This window comes from Puma concolor, chromosome A1 (assembly GCF_028749965.1).
Source record: "Puma concolor isolate L17-30 chromosome A1, mPumCon1.1.hap2, whole genome shotgun sequence".
In the NCBI taxonomy this organism is placed as follows: Eukaryota; Metazoa; Chordata; class Mammalia; order Carnivora; family Felidae; genus Puma; species Puma concolor.
The window spans coordinates 164,797,694-164,818,462 of record NC_141667.1 but is presented as its reverse complement, the minus strand read 5'-3'; the positions used below and the strand labels follow the sequence as shown (position 1 = coordinate 164,818,462).

The 20,769-nt window shown below is 48.0% G+C and overlaps 1 long non-coding RNA gene across 1 annotated transcript in view; it reads right to left on the bottom strand.

The window, feature by feature from the left end:
• Positions 1–4,963, bottom strand: part of LOC147584628 (uncharacterized) — a 34,081-nt gene extending 29,118 nt beyond the window's left edge. Inside the window, exons 1-2 of the long non-coding RNA XR_015255695.1 lie at positions 4,785–4,963; positions 4,413–4,621 (exon numbers count right to left, since the gene is read on the bottom strand). This is a non-coding gene — a long non-coding RNA (uncharacterized LOC147584628). The remainder of the gene's footprint in view (positions 1–4,412; positions 4,622–4,784) is intronic.
• Between the last annotated feature and the right edge of the window lie 15,806 nt (positions 4,964–20,769).

The following is a 20,769-nucleotide window of genomic DNA, read 5'->3' as shown; positions in this document are numbered from 1 at the left end:
TGTGTTCATGCAGAGCCCACAAGAAGGTGTGGAAAGCATCTTCCGGAAGGACGGGTCGACAGCACAGGACAACGTCTCCACTGGCCAAGGCAGTAGAAAATCATGAAGTGTGTTGGTGGACCAAGCTGATCTTCCCAGAGCAGCCCTGGTCTGACTTCTTGTCCTGTCCCCATTTTACTACAGAAAACATGCCGGGTCACTACTCTCCCCTGATTCGCAGGGGTTACAGCACCACCACCCATAACAAAGCGTCTATACGCATAAGGGGAAGAATGAGGGAACAGAAAAGCAAATGGGGTAACATGTTAAGAATAAGTGAATCTGGGTTGATTCGTTTCCTATTGCAGCTGTGACCAATTAGCACAACTTTAGTGGTTTGAAACAACACAAATGTATTCTCTTGAGGTCCTGGAGGCCACAAGTGTGAGGTCGGTCTCGGTGAGCTGAAGTCAGGGGGCGGCAGGGCGGGGCGCCCCGGCAGGGGGAGGGGAGATTCCCTGGCCCTCTCCTTGGCTCATGGCCCCTTCCTCTAGCTTCAAAGTACGTCACCCAGGGAGGGTCCTGCTTCTTTCGTCAACTTCTCTTTATAGCCAAATCTCCCTTGCCCTCCCTCTTATAAGGGCATTTCCAAAACCAGTAGGGACCCATGTGGATCATGCAGGATAACCCTCCATGCAAAGTCCTAGAGGGGTCCCATCTGCAAGGTCTCTTTCTGCCCTACAAGCTGACACTCTCTGCTTCCAGGCAGTATAACCTGGTAGGTATGATTCATCCTACCACCCCAAGAAAAGGCAGTATGGGAGCCCTGCTACCCTTTTTTTTGGTAAATTTTCCATCCATCTGAAATTATTTTAGAATAAAATGTTCTGGGGGTGGGGGGGGTGGCGCCTGGGCGGCTCAGTCACTTAAGCGTCCGACTCCTGATTTGGGCTCAGGTCATGATCTCATGGTCACGAGATCAAGCCCCGCATTGGGTTCTGCGCAGACAGCGTGGTATCTGCTTGGGATTCTCTCTCTCTCCCTCTCTCTCTGTACCTTACCTGCTCGCTCACTCTCTGTCTCTCTCAAAATAAAGAAATAAACTTTAAAAAAAGTGTTTTTAAAAGATGAACACGTTTGGAAATAAATTATACTAAATTATAAGATTCCCTCTAGTCAAGGGCGTCAGCGTCCCTTGATGCAATGTCTTCGACCCTCTTCCCCCTCTGTTCCGTGAAAATATTTATTAAATCATACCTGCCCAACAGCATCTTGATTCCAACACCCACACGTTTGATTTTATTTTAAAGGCAAACGCTGACACGTGATCCCCCCACTGCTATCTTTTTTAAAGGTTGAGAAAAATCCTTAAGTTTTCCCAGGCCTGAAATTTATAAATTTGACCTTGTCAGAGAAGGCATGCTTCTACAATCTTACGAAGACTGTAGTAATTGAAGATGTAAGAAATCATCTCGGGGGCTTTTATTTTCTTGAACATTCTTGCCTGCACGGAGGACAATCCAGCACAATGGCGAACGTCCCCTTGCATCGGCTCCGGGTCTCTGCTCACCGCCACCCGGGCGCACAGGCAGGCGGTTTGAGCTTCCCTGGGGCTGTTGCTCCAGTAACGTGGGACTTTTCGGTTGTCCCTGGGCTCCAGCCCCTCATGTTTACACGGGAAAGCCTCTCCTTCCTCCCAGGCTCTGTCCTTTCATTTCGATCAATTGTTCACCCAGGGGGCACCTGGGTGGCTCAGTCGGTTGAACATTGGCTTCGGCTCAGGTCATGATCTCACAGTTCACGAGTTCGAGCCCCACATCGGGCTTGCTGCTGCGGGAGCAGAGTCCGCTCCGGATCCTGTCTCTCTCTCTCTCTCCTCCCCTCCCCTGCTTGCGCTCTCTCCCCCTCTGTCAAATATAAATAACCAGTAAAAAAAAAAAAGAGAGAGAGAGAGAGAGAGACAGAAGGGTCTGAGAACTGTACAGATGTTAGTTTGTTTATTTAAATAAATAAATACATTGTCCAGGAACCGTACCTACTGTATTATTGTATTATTGCCATCCTGTTATCATGACTGATCTTAAGGTTTTTGTGTGGTGGGAAGGTCAGTGGGAAGAAGGAAAACAGGTGCGTGAGCCAGGGGTCCAAAGAGCTAAGGGGCCTCGGTCAGGATTTTGCAACCCTCCCTGTACCCCAGCACAACCGACCATCGGACCCAGAGGATATTCCTGTTGCAGATACACAAGCAACAGCTGTCGGCAGGGGGGCGGGGAGGGAGGTGGGGAGAAAGATCTGGAAAACCAGGCGAAGCTCAGAAGTTTCCCTAAGCTTCAGTTGCCGTGGATTGGGCAGGATGGCCTGGAGCCCCGGCTAAGACAGTTTCTCAGGTGGATATAAAGCTAAATTCAGGTTTTAGGGCAACAGCTCCATTCTAGGGAGGGGCCTGGAAAACTCATAACAAAACATTTGAAAACCTATACAAGCAATTTCCTGAAAAAAGTTATTTGAGTCACCAAAAAAAAAAAAAAAAAAAAAGCAGCGGGGGTGGACTTTGGACTTCCATTCCATTCGGACTTTGAAAGAATCGCTAAACAAATAAGGGATATTAAACGTAGAGTAATAAAGCTGGTTTGCAACTTGTGCCTTGACCATATTTCTGTAAGAAAAGGAAGTCCTGGAGATTGTCGTCTCGGCTATTTTCATTGAATAAGAACTGCTTTCCAGTGTTTCGAGCATTGGGCAGAGCAGCGGATTACCGTTCAAAGCCTTTTTCCAGAATATCCACAGAACCACCTTGCCTCTCAAAGGTTATTTGCTTCTCTGAATTACAACCCCTTCGGGGTCCACCCCACAAATTTCCTTTCCTATGGTCTTCCCCACAATCAGGTGGGGGAGGGGGGAAACATGATATGCCTCCGTGTGTTTCAATATGTTATCTTGTCTTTCCAGTATGCTCCAGACTGAATGTTTGCATCCTCCCCGAATTCATGCGTTGAAATCCTAACCCTCAATGTGATTGGTGTTCCTGGGAGATGGGAGCTTTGGGAGGTGATTGGGTAGTGAGGTAGAGCCCTCAAGGATGGGATCAGTGCCTTTAGAAAAGACCCCAGAGAGGGGCGCCTGGGTGGCGCAGTCGGTTAAGCGTCCGACTTCAGCCAGGTCACGATCTCGAAGTCCGGGAGTTCGAGCCCCGCATCAGGCTCTGGGCTGATGGCTCAGAGCCTGGAGCCTGTTTCCGATTCTGTGTCTCCCTCTCTCTCTGCCCCTCCCCCATTCATGTTCTGTCTCTCTCTGTCCCAAAAATAAATAAACGTTCAAAAAAAAAAAAAAAGAAAAAAAAAAAGAAAAGAAAAGACCCCAGAGAGCTCCCTCCCTCGGCCCTCCCACCTGGTGAGGACACTGGGAGAAGACACCATCTGGTTCTGTGAACCAGGAATCGTGTCCTCGCCAGACGCTGGATGGGCCAGCACCTAGACCTCAGGCTTCCAGCCCCCAGAACTGCGAGAATTAAATTCCTGTTGTTTCCAAGCCCCAGTCTGTAGGATTTCGTTACAGCAGCCTGAATGAAGACAAATTCCTTCATAACAATTTTGCTCATTTACCCGACGAAAGGTACCCTGGTGACGGCTCCACCTGCTCCAGATGTTTCCCCACAGATATTTTAGGAGGAACCTGTCACCGTGATGACTAGGTTACTATTAATACAACAGCACCGTCAGCAAAAAAAAGAACAAAGTTCGCACTTTCCCTTTGGCAGACGTCGCCATCCAGATCTCTGTCACCTTCTATTTCACAGAACGATAGAGGAGGCTCATTTCTTCAGTCTTCGGTGCATCCTTATCTTATGCTGGGTCTAAGGAACACTTGGGGAACCAGAGTGATTGTAACCTCCTACCTCTTCCGCCTTCCTCTCTCTTCTCAGATCAAAATCACAGTCTCTGCAGTTAACTGGCTGGCTCCCCCAACACGTTTCCTGATTATCCCCCACTGACCTTCGGGACTTTCAGCAAGGTGCCTGCAAGCAGGGGGTAGGTTCTGGCTTTATCTGATCCTGTGTCAGGACAAGTAATGACGGCGCCCTCTTTGATTTCAGCTGCTTTCAAACCTCACCAAAGGAGGACTTGAATCCCTCCAGATTACTCTCCGGCTTCCCTATCCTCCTTCATCTCCAAACGCAAAACCCTCAGATTGCCTCCCCTCCTCCTCCTCCTCCTCCCCTTCCTCCTCCTCCCCCTCCTCCTCCTCCTCCTCCTCCTCCTTCCCATAAAAGAGAAAAAGATCTCAGGTTGCTTCACGGACAACGGGGGACCCTGTTGTTATAGATGTGCGTGAATATTAAGGAGCCTATATTTAGCGTGTTAACAACCACATCTAAGAGACGACATTAATGTTTCACAGAAAAGGGGCTGTTTGCCAAACCGGCTTACACTGACCTGAAGAAGTACTGGGAATTTTCAATTTTGAGCTTTCTGACCGCAGTGAGGAGGCCCGTCGTGGCCCACTCTGCCTGGGTGCGCTGTCTCATGAGATCTGTTGGGGGGGGGTTCCTCTGGCGACATCGAATGACACTCCCTGGCAGCCTCTTGAAAAACGGCTGTTGTGTACTTTCACTGGGAAGAGCCATTGAAAGCAAAACTTGATGCTGAAATACGGACAAATCTACAATTAACTACTCAAAACACAAGTTGAATTTGCCACCAAGAAACAATGGACGTGCACAGAGATTTTAAATCGGACCATCCACTATGCCTAAAGACACACATCTAAGCTTACGAAATTCAAAATAGCACTTGCTCAAACTTTACCAAATTTGAGAGCAGGCTGGCTCCCTCGGTGGCCGCGAGGGACATCCGGTCCATACCTCTCTCCCAGCCTCTGGTGGTTTCCTGGCAATCTTTGGTGTCCCTTGGCTTGCAGAAGCTTCACCCCCATCTCTGTCTGCAGACATGTGTCTGTGTCCAAGTTTGTCCTCTGTACAAGGACACCAATCATATTGGCTCAGAGAGACCCGCCCCTCCCCCCCCCCCCCCCACTGCAGTGTGACCTCATCTCAACCGATTACATCTGCCAGGACCCTATTTCCAAAGATGGTCACATTCTAGGGTAATGAGGCTCAGGAATCCAGCATCTGAATTCGGAGGGAACACAATGCAATCTGTGACACACCACAATGTTGCCTCTTCCTCAGAGACACTTAGAAAAAGAGGCCAATTGTGCCACCTAGGTTGCTAGAACTTTCCAGTCAGCCTCTGCCCCCTGCACCCTGTGGGGCCCTCCACGGGGCTTATCCTCCTAAGCAGGACTCCGTCTCTGTACCCCACTTGAATGGTCCCCCAGGTTAAAACCAGCTTTCCACAGCTGATAACGGATGCTGCTTGTTTTTGAGACAGCCTGGACGGCAAACCCGTCCTCCCCGATTTCTTTACTCCAAAGAGTGAGCATCTCATGGCTGCAAAGGGCCGGGGCCGGCATCCCTGGCAACCTCCAAACCAGAGGCCACAGGTCACCACCGAGGCTCAGCACCAGCTTCCGGCCCCGAGGCCACGCCCACCAGCCTGAACACTGCATCCGGCCCTCCTTCCGTCTGTCTCCTCTCCTCAATCATCTTCCGAGCTCTCCCCAGTTTCTGAAATACGCCCCCCACCTGCCCAGGTAAACTGGTCAACCCTTAAAATTCACGGCACAAGGTATCCCTGACGTCACCGTGTTCCCTTTTGTGAGAAACCCAGGCAGCTTGGCATTTTTCTTTTTCAAATGCCTCCCTTGGGGGCAGGCTGTGACCCGGGACCCTATATGTAGGACTCTCAGTATCCACAAACTTCTAACCCTCAAAGACAATTCTAACCTCAGAGCTTCAAGAAAGATTCGTCCACTAATAAAACCACTATATTCTGCTCCCTTGTTAGTGTAAAATGTCAGGGTCACCGACTAAATTCATAACAATTCCTTTATTATCAACTAAGATTGTTCTCGGAAATGGGATATCGTTATTAAGAAGCTATCTTATAGGTGAACTTCAGTGGTGGGGGTTGGGGGCATGACCTGAACATCCTTTTGTGCATTAACCATCAAGAGTTCTCTCAGTTAGAAATGAATTTATTGTATTTCTTGATATTTGATTTGCCCTTCCTATTTTAAAACAGCACATCTTTCTGAAAACCTTCTTTTACATCCCAAATACTGCTCTGAGGGAACAGTAGATATTCAGTTGTCTGTCTTACTTAATCAGCCTGATCCCTCTCGCTTTTCTATCTGCCCGGAAAATTCCAAGGTCAGCCCCCTCAGCACGAGCCAGCTCGTGTTGTGTCTGGGCCATCAGAACGTTGGGTCACCGTCTTCTTTCACTACGCATCACCCTGTAATCCTGAAGGCTCACCAGGCTCCTGGGTTACCCTGATGCTTGTTGAGGACCAAGATCACTGCAGCAAGGAGGTTGTTTGCGGGGGGCGGGGGGGGGCACAACGATGGGAGAGCACAGCCACCCCCTAAGCCTGAGCACAGGTTTGCTCCCCGCTTTTTTCGATGTGACGCTGTCCTGCTTAAGGCACACAGCTAGCAAACCAAACATGTAGAACTTCTCTGGATCAGGAATCAGAACTCAGCAGCAGTTTTAAGTAATTTGGAAATAACTTTCAGCTCCTCCTTTCCCTTCAACAACAACAAAAAACCCACACATTTTAAAATGTAAAAAGAGGGGCGTCCGCGTGGCTCAGTTGATTAAGCATCCGGCTTCGGCTCAGGTCATGATCTCACGGTGCGTGGGTCCGAGCCCCGCGTCGGTCTCTGCGCTGACAGCTCGGAGCCTGGAGCCTGCTTCGGATTCTGTCTCCCTCTCTCTCTGCCCCCCCACCCCCCGCCCTCCGCTTGCCTTCTGTCTCGGTCTCTCAAAAATAAACATGAAAGAAAAATTAAAACGCAAAAAGAAATTCCAAGGATGGCAGCGCGCTCCCTTTCCAATTAATTGTATTTATAATAAGATGATATATTTGCATTTATTTTCCCCTAAATAAACACACACGTGATTAAATTCCGATGAAATCATATGTAAGGCAGAGAGAACGCGTGTATACTCAAATGCATGCAGGCACACATACACTTTGTTTGAATCATTCAAAATAAAATAAAATATGCTTGGGGTAAAGTCACCTTAAGAGTAAAAAATCAAATTGAAAAAAGGCAAAGTTAATAACCTGGCTCACGGCTATCAAAAAACAGTGGTGTCTTTGTAAAAAATGGTCCTTTTTCAGTGGCCAGAGATAATTTCTAAGTGCTTATTACCCATCTGAGCATGCAAATTTTAAATACCTTGCTCTATTATATCCATTCTATTACATCAATTCTTTCAGCAATTTCCTTGTAAAATTAGATTTGTTCTCCTGCTCTTTCCCGCAAAGCACTGAACCAAGAACAGTGGTGATCTCCATTGCCTTTCATGCCAGATTTAACCTTATGATACATGCATTAAATACAGATTAACATCTTGTCTCGGAGAAACTCGCATTTAGCATACCGGCCAAAGTTTCATTAAAATATAAATCAATATACAATTCATGAAAAGAAAACTAGGCAGGTAGGGAATCTGTGCTCTTCCTTCGAGGAAAACACACCGCTCTGCCTAGTCCCTGTGCACACAGCTAAGCTAGGCTTTTCTTTTCTTTTCTTTTCTTTTTAAGCTTATTTATTTTGAGAGAGACAGACAGAGCACACATATGTGCGTGCAAGAAGGAAGCGGCAGAGGGAGACGGAGAGAGAGAATCCCAAGCAGCCTCCACACTGTCAATTCAGAGTCAGACATGGGGATCGAACTCACAGACTGTGAGATCGTGACCTGAAGAGTCGGATGCTCAACCAATTGAGCCACCCAGGCGCCCCAAAATGGGCTTTTATTCGGGACCAGGAACCAAGTGGATCTTCCTAAAGTTACGGAAATGCACAAAATGGACTTTACCAGCCCACAAATCTCAATTTGGTAACTGATTATCGGGAATGACCCTGGGATTTCCGGCCCGATTCCAGTGATGCAAGGCTATACCTTGGTGGACGGTGCCTTACTTAGATGCACTTCAGCGTTTCTCTGGAACCCACAAGAACTGGGGTACAGTTCTGTCAAGAAACCGTCGGCCCTCAGGAGTTCATTTCACGGCAGGATGAAAACTCACTGTTCATTTCAGGCCAGACGGGCCACCCTGTAATTGTGCAATAGCTGTTAGGTGGATCATTCCATTATCCCTAGAACTGGGTAAATGTAGTTTCTGCCAGGAGAGGCTGTCCCACTCCTCCTCCTGCATGAGAGACATCCAGCAAGGCTCCAGGAAGAGTGACAATCGACTGCGGACAGGTACAAAAAAGGAACCAAAACTGCCGTTTCTCCCAAAATAACAGCCACACAAGGTAATCAATATGTTGGAAAAAGTGGAAGAAAGAAAATGACAGATTTTTCTTTTCAAAACTCACATCATAAACCCTAAGTCCTCTGTATTCTCCCTGCATGATTGTATCCTTTTTCGAGACTCCAAGTCATATAAAAAAATCACTCCTCTTTCATTATTTCAGTGTCCTTGGAGACCTCAGCCACGAGCTTTCTATATAACTCGAGTTCTTTTCTTAATGCTGAGAAACGCAGTTCTTAGACTGGAGGGCAGAAATTGGCTTTCCATACGAGTCGGGCCATCTGCGAAACTGACTCTGTGATTCCAGGCAAGTTGATCTCACTCTGATTTCTTACCTCTGCTATAAAAATGAGTTTTTACACTCAGTTGTTTCAATGGAGCACTTGAGAAGTAAACTAAGAATCTTTATGGTAAGATGTGTTGAAATAATTATTGTGGGCTCAAGCTCTATCCACAGGACACCTGTCACTCCCAGGGAAGCCACATGTTTGTTTGTTTGTTTGTTTGTTTTCCCGCTCATCTTAACTCAAACTGCAAATGAAATCATTTTTCCACTGGACTGAGTTCTTTCAATGCCACGGTGAAGCAAAACCATTGATAGATCCAGGGTTAATCGTTCCCATAATGATAATATTTGTACCTAATTGGAAATACGTCTCAGCAAGAAGGCTATTTCCATTGCTGGATTTCTGAAATAACTATGACTAGAGCTGGAAAAATCGGACTCTACCAATGTATCATGCTAAGGTAAATCATTCGTCCATCTGGTCTCCATAGAGACCAGTTTGTGAACCCTAGGAAAGTGTTACTCAGAGAGGAAGGCCCACTGCTGAAACGGTTGTGCCATTCACAGTACTTGATTTTGGGGAATGATCTGCAAGAACTCTTTAACATACCTTAAATTGTTGGCCGTGCTAGTAGAAATACAAGAACTGAGTCTCAGGGCTCCCGGGTGGCTCAGTCAGTTGAGTGTCTGACTCTTGATTTTGGCTCAGGTCATGACCCCAGCGTTATGGGATCAAGCCCCGAGCCAGGATCCACACCCAGCACGAAGCCTGCTTAAGATTCTCTCTGTCTCCCTCCCCCATACCTCTCTCCCTCTGCTTCTCCCCCACTCATGCTCTTTCTCTCTCTTAAACAAAATTTTTAAAAAGAACCGAGTCCTGCCGAAGTATGTTCAGGCCCCTTGGCATTTTGTTGCACAGACAGATACGTTGAAATGCTCCTGTGATACCTTCGTGCTTAGATGCTCCAGGTCGGGTCCTGGGAAGTCAGCCTCCCCGACTGTAGTGGTAAAGGTGTGCAGAAACTTCACAGAACAGCCTAAGATAGTGCAGAGCGTGGCGTGGGATAAGGTGGCAGAGTTTTCGCTTGTTGATCTTCTCAAGTCAAGGCCTTAACAGACCCACCTTCATTCAAGACCTTCCCCGGCTTGGCCTTGGAAAACGCCCCTGACCCAGGCAAACTCACCTGGGGAGAAATGAGCGGTGTGGTTACGGTGAGGAGGAGAGGGAAGGACCTTTGCCATCAGCAGAAGAACACCCAGGCCCAGCTCTGACTGCAGGGGTTTTCAGAGTGGAATCAAACATAGACGTTTCAAGCCATAAACTCTCAGAACATCGGAACACTTTTTCTGCTCTGAAATTTTGAAATAGACACTTTTTCTCCCCCAGAATATCTAGAAGGAATACTTAAATTTATATTTATGTTTGTTCCTCCGGCAAGCGCTTGAAACCATATTCATGGTAACTGTAAATACTTTTATGACGGCACTGTTCCAACACGGAGTCGCCCCGAAGAATAATTCCTCCAGAAAAGTATAATAAAAGTATGATAGATGATATCATAATGTTTAACAGAGCAAGTGAGCAAATAAAGTAAGTTTAAGGTCAAAGGTGCTAAAGCCAATGTCAAAAATGAGCTCTTCAGCAATTTACTGCTTTTGGTGCTGCGCGGCGACTTTTGAAAAAGTGCTTAGGACATATTACCCAAGGTAAGAATAGAACTCCACAGAATATGGGGCACCTGGGCGGTTCAGTCGGTTGAGCGTCCGACTTCAGCCCAGGTCACGACCTCGTGGTTCACAAGTGTGAGCCCCGCGACGGGCTCTGTGCTGACAGCTCAGGGCCTGGAACCTGCTGCGGATTCTATGTCTCCCTCCCTCTCTGCCCCTCCCCTGCCTGTGCTCTATCTCTCTCTCTGTCTCAAAAATAAAGAAAAACATTTAAAAAAATTTTTTTGAAAAAAATGAAATCTTGGGGCGCCTGGGTGGCGCAGTCGGTTAGGCGTCCGACTTCAGCCAGGTCACGATCTCGCGGTCCGTGGGTTCGAGCCCCGCATCGGGCTCTGGGCTGATGGCTCAGAGCCTGGAGCCTGTTTCCGATTCTGTGTCTCCCTCTCTCTCTGCCCCTCCCCCGTTCATGCTCTGTCTCTCTCTGTCCCAAAAATAAATAAACGTTAAAAAAAATAATAATAAAAAAAAAAAATGAAATCCACAGAATACGAAAAACATGTTTTTATACCACTATCCAAAGCAGTGTGCAAATCAAATGAACTTAAACCCGAAATAAGGTAATCAACTCGCTTTTTCTTATATGCAGGTTTTTAGGATTGCAGTGATCATAATGACCTTCGGGTCATTTCCTGAAGTTTGGGGCTAATTTCGTTAAGAATATCTGAGGTTATTTCCAGATAGTCGTTACATTATCCCAAGTATAAATCATGTGAGATAACACTGCTTTAAAGGCACGTCTTCCTTAATTTCTCAAAACAGAAGTAAGAAAGGTAATCACCATGTGAAGCAGGAAACATCAAAAGAGATTGGGCAGCTGTGTGCCTTCAAGTTAACCATCCCTGCGTCAGAAAAGCCACAGGGCGGTCATGCAAAGCCAAGCCCACAGAGGAGGGAAGAGAAGGCAGGACAGCCATGGGACAGACTTCCTACGCCACATCGCCGGTCAGGAGCAGGTGGGCCTCCAGAAAAGAAAACCAAATCAAGAAAAACACAAAGTCATGACTCCAAGGGCTAAGCTCTCTATCCAACTCACTAAATAAGAAACACCAAACGACGGTTGAAAAAAAATGCATATTTAACACCCGTAATGCTATGAGCATTCTACAAACAGGAAAGACCACCCTAAATGACAGGCAGTGGGGTAGCTTGGACATCGCTAACAAACCCGCAAGGAAACGCACAACAGGATTCTGTGTTCCAGCGTCACTTGCCGGTACCACGTAGCTCGGCCGGCACAACACCAGTGATTAGTGGAGAATGGAAAGGCTGATAAATCGAGGCAGACATTTGCACATAGTTATCCTCCCATGATTCACTTTTGAAAGCCAACAAACATGAAAGTAAACCACAGGTGGGAGAGACGAGAGCAATTTTGCAAAATTTATGGTCAATCCAGCTCTGTCAGAGATCTCAGAGAGAGGAGTGCTGAATAACGATCACGCAGCATCGCAACCGCTTAATCACAGGGCGGGGTGCGCACTCGGGTCAGCGGAGGGCAGTGCGTGCCTCTGTTTCCCGCTGGGGGAACGGCCCGTCCGCCAGGTCTAGAACACCACCACTTCTGCACATAACACTGCTTTACAGCTTTCGCTTGCCATGACTTGCGCTCAGTTATTCGATACATATGGGTTTGAAGTCTCCGACGGGCTCCCCATTGTCCATTCATGCTGTCTATACCTCGTGCCTCTGCTCAACACTGGTTAAGAGCATCTCAGTGGTTTTAACCATACGAATTTGGCAGTCAGATCTGGGGGGCCAGGGTAGCTCAGTTGGTTAAGTGTGTCCAACTTCAGCTCAGGTCATGATCTCACGGTTCGTGAGTCTGAGCCCTGCGTCCAGCTCTGGACCCCTGTCTCTCTCTCTCTCTCTCTCTCACTCTGCCCCTCACCCCTCTCAAAAGTAAATAAACATTAAAAAAAATATAAAAATAAATTAAAAAAACAAATTCAGCTGTAAGTTTTAATGCTTTTATTTTTTTTTTTTAATGTTTATTTTATCCTTGAGAGAGCGAGCGAGCGGGAGATAGGCAGAGAGAAAGGGAGACACAGAATCCGAAGCAGGCTCCAAGCTCTGAGCTGTCAGCACAGAACCCGATGCGCTGCTCGAACTCACAGACCGTGAGATCATGACCTGAGCCAAAACCAAGAGTCAGATGCTTCACCGGCTGAGCCACCCAGGCGCCCCTTAATGCTTTTGAAGATCCATGTGAAAGCTATATTTTTCCTACCTGCAGAATACTAAAACTCTGTTTTTGAAGAACATTTAAACATATAGCACCATCTCCGGCTGCAGCGCCGGGGGGGAGTGCAGGGGGCAGGGTCCGGAGGGTGTCCCTGCCCGCCTCTGCAGAAGTACACAGAGACCCCCGCACAGCCTGGAGGAGTGAGGGGCTCATGTCTGCTTCCTCCGAAGCTGTGTCTGTAGTGTATAATTCTCACTGTGTGCATTCCTGTCCAATCAGCACAGACATGCACGACGAAGTCTCTCTCCTCAGCAGCCGCAACACTTGTGCATGTGACATTACACCAGAAACTAGGAAAAAACCCAAGAGCGTTTCCAAAATCAAAACCCAATCCTCTCACCGCCTACTCATTCTCAGCTATGACCATTAAAAACTCATGAGAACGCGCCAAGAACCTTTATTCGCAGTTAACCGTTCCCTGAAATAAAGGCAGAAAAGTACAGAATTCTCAGCTGCAAGCCTTTGGGGTGACTGGAACACGGTTTGGAGAAGCTGGGATCGGGGCGCACCCATCCACGAAAGGCCGCCGGGCCTGCTGAGTCCACACGTAACCCACTCAGAGGCTCCCGGGCCTCGGTGGCAAATGCTCACTGCCATGTGGCCCCGTGAGAAGATGCACATCAGGGCTGATGCATTATTAAAAGGCACCTCATTACGATGGAAATGATGACCTTGTCACCAAAGCTATAAATGTCAAGAAATACCACTTTAAAAGACTGTATGTTCTCGATTCTAAAAAGAAACCTCTTTGCTTTAAAAAAGGGGGGGGGGGCGGGACATGCTTTTGTTTTCACTGAAATCTTTTTTGTAAAAAGATTTGTGATGCATCATGGCCATTTTGTAAAGCATCTTATGACACAGGCTTTCTTGAATAATTGAAAGGGAATTTCTTGTCATTGAAAGGGAAATTACACACACACACACACACACACACACACACACACACACAGAGAGAGAGAAGAAATTCAAGAAGATATTGGGGAGTCTGAATCTTCCTGAGTGAGTAATTGTCAACAGCATGCATAAATTACAGGACAACCCACTGCATTCCAACTTGTGTTAAAGATCTGTGTTATCTGCATAAAATATCACTCTTTCTCGTACAAAAGAATGCTCCCCAACTTTATCACTTACATGATTTGTAGTGGATTGCAGTAACACCTATATTATTAGTTTTTAGTTCCTTAAAACCGATCGCTTCTTCAACACCTAAATGCCCACCGCAGCCTCAGGAATGATAGTGGCATAATTGATAAGCTGGTGGTCAAATAATATCAGGAAAATGCTGGATTTTATATGCTAGTTCCACATTTTTCCTAATGTATATGAACTCTGTTTCAAAATCTGAGTCCTGAATCCGAGAAGGAATTAGACTAACATATAGACAGTTTACTGATAAAGAGGGCTTTGCAAAGACCAGCTATCACGTTACACGGGACGACAGAAGTGCCCACCTGTGCTCTCTCTTGCGTGTGACAAGAGCCACCAGGGCCCTCCTCACTCCAGCGCTCCGTCAGTGGCAGGCCCATGAGGAAAACAGGCACAGGTCTGCCCTCAGGACAGATGCTCGTTCATTAACAGCTCACGTGCACCTGACGGTCAATACCATCCCTCACTTAACACCGATGCTGTTAAGTTTTTATTCGAGGCGCGCCTGGGTGGCTCCGTTGATTAAGCCTCCGACTCTGGCTCAGATCATGACCTCACCGCTGGTGGGTTCGAGCCCCGAGTCGGGCTCTGTGCTGACAGCTCAGAGCCTGGAGCCTGCTTCAGGTCCTGTGTCTCTCTCTCTAGCCTTCCCCCACTCTCTCTCTCTCTCTCCCTCAAAAAGAAATAAACGTCAAGAAATGATGAAGATTTTATTCAAACATATGCCCTTGATTAGAAAGACAGTAGAAAAGTAATAAGTACCTCACCTTTCTTCTGACTGTCTTGTCTTCGCTCAGGCTGCCCTAAAGGAACGCCGTGGACCAACCGGCATATAAACAACAGAAACTCCTTTCTTACCGTCTGGAGGCTGGGAGTCCGGGATCGGGGTGCCACCACGGTGGGGTTCTGTGAGAGCCCTCTTCAGGCTGCAGACTGCTGACCTGTCACACTCTGGTACCCCCAGGCAGAGAGGGGAGGGGAGGCTAGCTGTTCCGGGACTCGTACGGGGACACCGACCCCATCACGGGGCCCTACCCTCACGAACTCCCGTAATCCTAACGACCTGCCACAGGCCCCTCCTAATGCCATCACATGGGGATTGGGGGTTTGACATGTGAATCTTAGGGGAGACGTAAACATTCAATCCAGAGCAGCACTGATTCAGTATCTGATTTTCGCCTTCGTAGAACAGCACACCTTCGTCGGCTACATGGATTTAATTACACTCTTGCGTCCTTCCTACGCCTAGCGGTATCAGAACAACAGGAGGTGCTAATTGAAAACACGATGGTGCCCCATTTCTGCTGAGCCAGGATCTTGTGGGGAGGAAGATTCACTTTGGACGGTGTCCTAAAAGAGGCCCCAAGTGACTCTGTGATTAGCTCTGTTTAAGATGGTAGTTTTCAGGAGCAGCTGGGTGGCTCAGTCGGTTGAGCATCCAAATCGTGATTTTTGGCTCGGGGCACGATCCCAGGGCCATGAGATTGCACCCCACGTTGGCCTCTGTGCCGAGCGTGGAGGCTGCTTGGGATTCTCTTTCTCCCTCTGCCCCTCTCCCCCCCCCCCCCCCCCCCGCCCCCGGCACTCTCTCTCTCTCTAAACTAAAAAGAAAAAGAAAATGGTGGTCCCAGGAACAGCTGCATCAGTATCACCTGGGAACTTTCTAGAAATGCAAGTTATCAGGCCCCATCCCTACTTACTGAATCAGAAACTCTGGGGCGGGCCCAGCCCACTCTCCAGGTGATTCTGGTTACACGCTAAAGTTTGACCACTCCTGGTTTAGGGTATACTATAAAAGTATACTTAAGCACACAGGATGATTACTGGAGTTCAAGAAATACTGCATTTTTTTCAGATAACATATAAAGCTCTAACACACTAGATCTGAGCTTTGCCACTGGGTGAGAATCACCAGGGATGTCTTTGAGCCTCTGGACGCAGTATCACACTGCAGCCCAATTTATATCAGGAGCTCTAGGAGAAGAACCAGGCATCAATATATATATATTTTTAAGGTTTATTTATTTATTTTGAGAGAGAGAGAGAGCTCGTGGTTGTGTGTGTGCCCGCGAGCAAGGAAGGGGTAGAGAGAGGGAAAGAGAATCCCAAGCCAGGAGAATCCCGACCCAGGGCTCGAACTCACGAACCACGAGATCATGACCTGAGCTGAAATCAAGAGTCAGATGTTTAATCGACTGAGCCACTCAGGTGCGCTCCAGGCATCAATGATTTTTTAAAAAATATATATTTTCCTAGGTGCTTCACCCAAGTAAAACAATTCTGATGTTTCATTCAAATTAAAAAAAAAAAAAAAAACAAACACAAAATAATACAAATATGTCGCTTTTTCCTCTGGTATCCTTGTCCTAAATGCATAGAATATGAATATCCACTCAAGATGGTTTATGTTTTATTATGAATTACATATGCACCATATCTACATGATATATTTGCAAACCTGTTTAGAAATGGAGAGGATCAAGCTTGCATTTTTGAAATTCGTTCTAAGCCATCTAATCTTGAAGCCATTGAACCGTACTTTTGTGATTACAGAATGTATTTCATTTACACAAACACGCATTTTTGTCAATAGGATATAGGACTTTTATCTTCTCAAAGAGGTCAAGCGTTAAGTCAGAAACATCTTTCAAAGGAAATGTGATAAAAGTAACGTCAGATTCAAGCAAGTGATCTATTCCAGAACAAAGCGCCCCATTTTCTCTCTTCAAAGGTTTCTAACAAGTAGGTATTAAACTTCATCTTCACGTTTAACACACAAATTTATTTTTCAAACTGCTGCTTTGAAAGCGAAGCCTGTGAATCTGTAATGTGTGGATTCCACCCTGCGAAGGCTACAGCGGCAGTAACCCCCGAGAGGATTTTATCTGGGCGAGAAGCAAAACGAAACGCCGAAAGTGATCCCACGGTGCGCTAATCTCAAGGCTAATTTGTCAAATCTGCATTTCGTTCGTTTCCCTGGTGTGGTAGAAGTTTATTGATAAGCCATTTTTGTCATCTGCCTGGGAATTAGATGCCGATCGATGCAGTTTGCATCCCCGACTCTTTTGTAATTAGCGACCCGTGGGTCTCCCACAGGAAGGGTAAATTCGAGGACCTGTTCTATTGAGCAGCTCTCGGTGTAAACGGTCCGCTTTCTGGCTGGTTCCCGGTTGCCACGTTTTGAGGGTTTATCATTTTTTGCTTATGAATGTGATCGGCCTCCAAACATCATAAAAAGCGACGTCCACCTTTTATTTACCTCATTTCTGTCGATTGTGGTAGGGCCAAGGGATCCTAAGAGATAGAAAACATCTGTTCCTGAGAGATCCTTTTTATGAAGATGGTGTTGAAAGCCAAGAAGGAAACCCCCGCCACCACACCCCTCCTCTGCAAAAATCAAAGCCAAAGCAGTCTTTGAAGGTCAAGAAGCCCGTGCTGAAAGGTGTTCCCAGCCGGAGAAATCCATGGTCGCTCACTTTCCTCTGCACAAGCCCCCCCGGGACTGCAGAGGCAGGCCCACGACCCAGGGGAGAGCCCCCCACGGGGAGAGAATGTCTTCCGCTACGACTCCATCCAGCTCCCCAACCATGGACACGGTCACGGAAAACATGGAGGGTGACGCCCTGACAGTGTGGGTCAAGGACATCAGGGTCAAGCAGCTCCAGATCAAACAGCCCGAGAAGACGTTCAGTGCAGGAAACGCTCAAGGTGGCCCCAGCCTCAGGGCCTGGTGGGGGAAAGGGTGCTCTGCGACCGCCGCAGACAGGCACGCTTTGTGCGCCACCTTCCACCTTGGCCATCATCTGCCCCGCGTCCAGCTGGCTGGTTCTAAATCTTTTCGTTTTTTTCCACCGTCCAAAATGGAGGAAGAGGAGAAGGAGTTCTGACAGGTCCAACAGCATCCATCCCCGGTGTCACCCAAGCTGTCCTCGCAAACTCTCCAGGGACACCTCCTCTAACACATCCTGGCAGGGAGCCGCAGAAAGTCTCAGTTCAAAGTCGCTCACCTGCTGTTACGCCTCTAACTCCCCTTGGCGCCAGCAGCCTCCCAACCACCTTGTCCCTCCTCACCCCTCCACGTACCCAGCCTGGAACTCGGACTGGCGTTGGAGTCAGACCAACGTGACGTCGTGTTCCGTGGCTGACCAGCGAGGCACTCCCCCTTGGGGAAGTGTCTCGAGCTATAAAATTGGCAGAATGAAATTTATTTGCGGGAACTTTGAGGTAGGAACAGAAAGCACACCACGCCTGGACACAGACTAGGAGCTCAGGCAATGGTTTCTATTAGTAGACAGAGGAGCTAAAATGGAAACCACGGAGGACCAGAGAACAAACTAATGAATCGTTTTAAACACTTAGATCTGGGGTCATTTTCGAACCTTTGGGCGGGTCCAACTTGCAACTGTTTAGGGCTAATAGTCAGCTGATGAATCCTGGTAGGAGAGGAGGAAGCAGGTTGGGCTCCAGGGACAAACAGGCCGGCGGTGTGACCCTCTCCCGGGCTGGCTGCAGATGGGGAGGGGCTGAGAATCATTTAAAACTCCTCTCACGAAATGACTCAGCCCTTTTGGCACCTTCCTGGGCCTTTTTGGGTCACATAAGTGGATCGCCTTACTCAAAACCAGGAGCAGTATTCAAAACAGCGCTCTTGGATTAGGTCAAGGGAAAGGCAGGGAGGAGGCAGGCGGAGGGGAGAGCCCCGAGCAGAGCAAATGTTGCCTCCTTATCATTTCCCCCTGGAGGCAGCCGGTCTTCTGCTGCCTGCTTGTTGACCCAGGATTGTTTTGTGAAGTCACACACCTGGGCTGGCCCTGCTCACCCAGGAATCCCGGCTGAACCCAGCTTCTGCAGAACATCAGGCTATTTCCTTATCTGCTTTCTCATTCCTCTCTTGCTAAGAGAAGCAAGAAAAGGTAAAAAGGTGAACTATTGAAGACGATTCACGAGTCTGCTTTCCATCGGGCACCCTTTTATCATCAGTGGATCCGGGATCCCAGGACCTGGAGCTCCTAAAGAATCCTCTTGTAAATGCCAAGAATTCGGCCATCTCCTTTCTCCAAATTTCGCACATGAGTAACTGAAGAAACGTTTTCATCATTTAATGCGTGCCATATCATTTTGTAAGGCATTTAATTCTCCATCCCCAACCCCCCACTTTTGTAGGATAACCGCCCTGTGCCGGATACTGGGGACACAAAAACAATTCTAAGATAACACAGCATCTTCCCTCAACAAGCCAAGTGTGTAATGGAAGATAGGATAAATAAACTGATAATTAAACAGTATTTAAAATCCAAAAGACAAAAACAAAAACAAAAACCATTGGTTTAATTCGTGGTAACTGTAAAGCTTGAGATGCACTGTGTATAAGAAACTATGAGAGCATGGGGCGCCTGGGTGGCTCAGTCGGTTGAGCGTCCGACTTCAGCTCAGGTCCTGATCTCAACTTCAGCTCAGGTCCTGATCTCACGGTCCGTGAGTTCGAGCCCCGCATCGGGCTCTGGGCTGACAGCTTAGGGCCTGGAGCCTGCTTCGGATCCTGTGTCTCCTTCTTTCTCTGGCTCTTCCCCACTCACTCTGTCTCTGTCTCTCTCTCTCTCTCAAAAATAAATAAACATTAAAAAAAATGATATTACGAGCGCAATAGGACATTAATAGGAGAGGTGAGGAAGGTTTTTGTAAGAGGCAGAATAATGCCCTTCTAAGATGTCCGTGACCCAATTCCCCAGTCCATGAATATATCAGGTCATGTGGCAAAGGATAAAGAGGAAGGCTGCAGATTGAGTTAAACTGGCTACTCTGCTGACTTTAAAGTGGGAGGATTATCCTGGAGGGTACAGGTGGACCCGATGTGATCCCAGGGGTCCTTAAAAGTGAAAGGGGGGAGTCAGAAGAGGAGTTCCGTGTGACGTGATGTAAGAAGGACTCAACCTGTCGTTGCCGGTGATGATGCTGTGGGCCAAGGACCGTTGAGTGGTTTCTAGAAGCTGGAGAACGCAAGAAACAGGCTGTGCCCTGGACCCTCCGGAAAGCAAAGCACACGTGCCGACACCTTGATTTGAGCCCAGTGAGACCGTGTCAGGGTGTCCGACTGTAACCCCCACAAGTGTAAGAGGACGCTGGGGGTTGTCTGGGGCCACCAGGTCCGTGGTCCAGCCTTATAGGGGCAACAATGGGAAACTAACACAGGTTTCTCCCGAGGAGCAGATACCCGAGCCGAGTTTCTACAGAGGAGGATGGATGCCGTGCTGTGCGGGGGGGGGTGATATAGCACATCCCACGGGAAGACAGTCACAACTAGGTTTCTGGCGCTGACACAGAAAGGAGAAGGCAGTGAGAGGCGGAAGGAGGGCTGGAACCGATGGGCAGGGCTGCCCCGGGAAGGTCTGGCACACCCTCCAGCCATTCCCCACCCGCCCTCCCCGCCCCCTGACCACCATGCCTCCATCAGACGGCGTGACTGCCCTCCCCAAATACCTGTGACCTCTCAGAGCTCTGTGCCTTTCTTCACACCAGCTTTCCACTTAGAGGAACCCTCCTGCCTGTGGCCACTTGTTCAAATCCTACCTTCAGCCTTAAAAGGTGAATTCAAACGTCCTGTGGTCACGTCCACGAAAGTGATCCCACCATCCTGAGAGCTCCTCAGGACTTTATGTTCCAATTATGACTCACGCCACCGCCTTGAAGGGGAGTCATTTGTGTGTCTAACTCACATCACTTACCGTTGGCTTCTTAACACCAGAACAATAACACCTATCCATTCTGTCCTTCGTGGATTCTCTCATGGTGCCGTGAGGCAGGGGACCCACGGCACGACACCACACACGGCCCTTGACGAAGCATTTATGAACAAACAAAAGAGTAACCCCAAGCACAGTAGATGCCCTCCAGTCTGGAGGAAAGCACCCGTGACTGCTGTATTAATCAAAGTGGCAGGCGGGCAGCTCATCATGTCAAATAATAGCTACATGCACCTGAGATGCGCAGCGTCACAC